Below are 4,597 nucleotides of genomic sequence, written 5' to 3' on the forward strand. Positions count from 1 at the left end.
AACTCAGGTTGCTGTTTAGCAGTAAGACCTAGAGCATCAGGACTTCTGAAGAACTAAAGATGAGCATCACATAGAAAGCAATGGAAAGGCATATGGTGGATGTGAGCAGATTGCCATATATAGCCAAAGAACAAGACTAAAAGACGCTATCAGAGATTTAAAAGACTGAAAGAGATAGACTGGTCACATGGCAAAGCTTGGAGATGGCAGGAAGATGCTTAGAATGCTTAACTAGTCCCCTCTTCATTAGGAGAGAAAACATAGTCTCCAACATGTTTGGAGTAAACTGTGAGCAGGAAGGAGGCAAGGGCAAGAGTCACATGGGATGAGCAGGCAAGAAGAGTTGTCACTTTCTTTTTTGAAAGGAATTCCCAAATCAATGGGGTCACAGATCCATTTGAGTATTTAAGTAGCTTGTGTGTGGGTTTCTTTTTTGGTGTATATATTGCATCTCCCAATAAAATAAAAATCCATTGAGGGTATGGAATTCTTTATTTTTGTCTTTGTACCCCTGATTCTGCATAGAATATCTTATACACAACAACATTGATATTATTAAATATAGTAAACAAATAAGAGCAATAATATTAAATAGCACTTATTTATTAATGTGAGCTTTATTTTAATTGATTTCACCTCAGATAACTTTAAGAAAGGATCATAGAAGATGATGAATCCTGGGAGACATTTTTGTGAGAAGTGGCAAGATAAACTGTGAGAAGAAGACTTATAATAGCTATATCTAAGATTAACATTAGATATGTTCTGGTGCAGATAAAGAAAGAAAGTAATAAGGTAATTTTAACTGCTGAAATAAACACACAGCTTCTATACTAGAAGACCATAATGTTTAAAAAATAATAACTAGAAGAATTTAGATCATTAATCACAGAATCATAGAAATAGAAGACAAAGCAAGAAAAAAAACCACGCATTCCAACCCCTTCATTTTACAAATGAGGAAAGCAAGGCCTAGAGATCTCAATTTATCCAAGGTGATAAACTTGCTAGTCCCACATAGGGTTTTCTTTTCTTTGGTCTAAACTTTGATTCCATATATATTCCCACAAATTTTGTGTAAATTGATTTTTTATTACCTCAAGACAAAAGACTCGATTTAAAGGAGTACTATTGCAAGTGCTTTAATGAAGCAAAGAAAACAGTTTATATTTCTATGCTGCTTCAGGATAAAAAGGAAAAAAAAAGAGCATTACTTACAAGAACTTTGTAATGTAGGTAGGTTAAATATTATTATCCCTGTTTATAGCTGAGGGATCTGAAGCTCAGAGAGAAAAACTGTCTTCTCCATGGTCGTATTACAAGAGATAAAGGGCAGGATTTGACCAAATGCTAGATTCAAATGCTTTCCCCATTCTGCCATTTGATTAAGTTCTCTTTTTCTTCTCCATCTCCTTCCTTCCTTCCATATGTTTATTGATTTGGGCAGAACTAGACTCACCTATATTGGGAAAAATGTGTTTTCAATTAAATTTTAATCAATAGTATTTTTTGAACACTAAGTATGTGGCGCTATTGTACTTGGTCTGTCCTTTTCTTCATCACTACTTTATTTCCCATAGTTTTACCCACACATAGACTATATAGACTATTTGGCTATGTCTGTGTGGTTTTGTTGTGAGAGGACTGGGGAGAAGGTAAGGCTGAAAGTTCAGGGATAAGTGAGGTTATTGTGGTCCAAGGAGGAAAAAGTTCATTAGAATCCCTCTCATAGAATAAACCTAAATAGCTCCTTTCCACAGTCTCAGCTTCTTGAACAAGACCACATTTTGATTACACAGGATACATTCATATAGGGTTTTCTGCCACTGAAGAGTATCTGCTGTGTTCCTGGACTATACTTTGGTGAGTCAGATTCACCAAAATCTCATTCATAGCATAGCCACATAGCCACACAGAAGACTGAGATATCTAATTCCTAGAAATGGCAACGACAGAAAAGGTGATAGTGGGAAACATTTCCCAGAAAAACTCAACTGTGCCTGGGAATTTTTGCCAACCCAGAACCAGAACACCCAGATTGTGATTTTTACTTCCCATCAGAGCCAGAAATGGAAAAACCAAGCCAGCTCATCATTTTTTATTGCTGATTTCTTTAAAAGTTCTTAAAATAGGAGGATATAGGGGGCAGCTTCAAAGTATCTCTGAAACAGACATTATTTGAAAAGTCAGCCAGGAATGGTCCTCCATTTCCCCTAATCTGGTCTCCTTATCTTCCAAAAAACACTCAGGGAAGCAGGATAATTTTTCACTCCAGCATCCCCTGTGTTATGCTGTTTCTTGCACATATCTTTTTATTAATTTGGTGGCTATCTGTCTAGACATGTCTTTCTACAGGAGATTGACAGTTATTGCCTTTCATTGGGACAGTATACATGAGTGGAATACAATGACTGAGCAAGAATCAAATAATCAATTTTGAATTTCTCATATATTCTATTTTTAGTTGCTCAAGCATCTCCTTTCTTTCTCATTTGCCTACTATCTTTGATAATTCTAAGTATCACATCCTATCTATGTCTCTGTGCTATGATTGATCATTAACAACTTTCAAAAACATTAGCATTGGATAGTCAAAAGATATATATGTTCACAGTTCATCTCTAATGACAGAATTTGCATGGAGAAAAAATAAGATTTGTAAACAAAGATTCCCCCTAGCTATCCCCTTAGTTAGAGATTCAGGGGCAAATCTGATCTGTGATAAGTCCTGTGCTAAATTCAATATGCAAATAATTGAGTAAAGGGAAAAATTTTCATTCTGAATAAATCAGGAAATAGAATTTTTAAGAGACCAAAGAAAACATTTAATAAAAAAAAAATTTCCCCATTTCTAGAGGTGAGATTGTCACTTTGTACATACGCAAACTCTGAATGTAGATTTAACTGATTAATCAATCATTGAAACTTAACTGTGGTTCAGACATTTGGTTATAAATTAGGGATAGTTATACAAATAAATTTAAGCCTGAAGTCACTGGTTAAGTGAGATTGTTCTATATTCCAAAGAACTGAGTAGCTCAGTTGAGGTTCCTTGTGGAAAAGAAAACTTTTATTCTTCCTATCAAGTTTTTTAAAAAAACAGATAAAAACAATCTTATAAGAGAAAAGCTGATTTTTTTTTTTTATCCAGGTTAGTCATTAAACACTTTAAAGCTTTGCTTTTCTAAACAAGATAAAGCCAAGCCCCCTAAAAGAACAGTTGTCTAATTTAAAACAACAGTAACAGAACCTATTTCTCCTCTGGCTAAAGCTGAGAGCACTTCTTCAGGCTAATGAACAGTGGGTCCTGCCTAAGAGTCACTATGAGCTCCTTGAACACTGCCAAGCAGCAGCCATGAAATACCAGCTGGGAGTAATGGTCAACAGAGATTGCACATGGTCCCATGCACTCAACAGGGATTTCACCCAGTAGAGATTGTATGAGAACAGTGAGAAACAAGCAGAGAGATTTCATGGAAGGGTTATCAGGGAGCAAGAGAATAATGGTATAATCAAAAGGTGCCTCTCTGTGTGACTTACCCATGTGTGTTCTCTATGTCTTTTTGTATGTGCATTATCCCCTCCAACATGCATATTCCATACACTGGTTCTTTATATCTGTGTTTCTCAAGTGTTTCTTACAGATATCCATTCTTCCCACTTGATGGTGCTTGTATTTGAGGGATAATTTGCTCTAGGTTTATGGCAAGAAATATTTTGTTACTTATATTACTTTATTTTATTATTAGAAAAGCATTAGATTGCTTTTCTTTAAACTACAAGTTATCAATTTTTTTTTTTTTTTTTAGTATGTGTCCTGGAACTCTTTGGCAGTTTAATGAAGCTTATGGATCTCTTTGGAATAATGTTCTTAAATACATAAGTTACAAAGGAGATCAATTATATTGAAATACATTTCAAATACATTGAAATATATTAAATACATTTTTAAATTTATGGACCCAAGGTTAAAGAGCCTCTGAAGTTTATACTAATTATGTTCTCTAGTTCACTAGAAGGGATAAAAGAAACAAAAATTAAAAAATTAGTGGGGGCTTGTGAGTTCCATTCATGCAGATCCATAAGGTTCCTAGAATTTGGAGCAGCCACTTGTGAGAAATAGCCCTTGTTGCTGAAAAAAGGTAACACTTCAGTGGGGGCTTGAGAGTTAGTCATACAGATCTGCAGAGTTCCTAGGACCTGGATGGTCATCAATGAGAGGGGTATCCTGGTTGTTGTATGTAGGAAAAAAAATTGAAACCACAAGAGATGAAGTAACACTCCATGTCATAGAGCTTGTAAGCAGAAAAGCTTAAGTTCAAATCCATATCCACTGAATCAAAAATCCAACCCTTTTTATACTATGGCATATAATATGCCCTAAGAGGTTTGCAATACCAGGAAAGGCTACAGGTTATGCTTCTCTTTCCACAAGCTATTAATTGGCTAACTTGCCCACTCTTTATCCCTATTCCTGCAGAAATCTCCTGATCAGAGAATGAATGGACCCAGCCAACTAACATCACCCCCTGGCCTGGCTGAAATGTGCTGGGGGCAGGGGACTAGGCAGGAGTGCCTCACATGCCTCACATGATTG

The 4,597-nt window shown here is 35.7% G+C and overlaps 1 long non-coding RNA gene across 1 annotated transcript; it reads right to left on the bottom strand.

The window, feature by feature from the left end:
- Positions 1–473: 473 nt before the first annotated feature.
- Positions 474–4,503, bottom strand: LOC127551126 (uncharacterized). Its single transcript, XR_007951017.1, has 2 exons — positions 3,541–4,503; positions 474–1,459 (listed from the first exon to the last, which is right to left on the bottom strand). It is a non-coding gene; the product is annotated as an uncharacterized LOC127551126 (long non-coding RNA).
- Between the last annotated feature and the right edge of the window lie 94 nt (positions 4,504–4,597).

The sequence above is a fragment of the Antechinus flavipes genome, chromosome 2, assembly GCF_016432865.1.
Source record: "Antechinus flavipes isolate AdamAnt ecotype Samford, QLD, Australia chromosome 2, AdamAnt_v2, whole genome shotgun sequence".
Taxonomy (NCBI): Eukaryota; Metazoa; Chordata; class Mammalia; order Dasyuromorphia; family Dasyuridae; genus Antechinus; species Antechinus flavipes.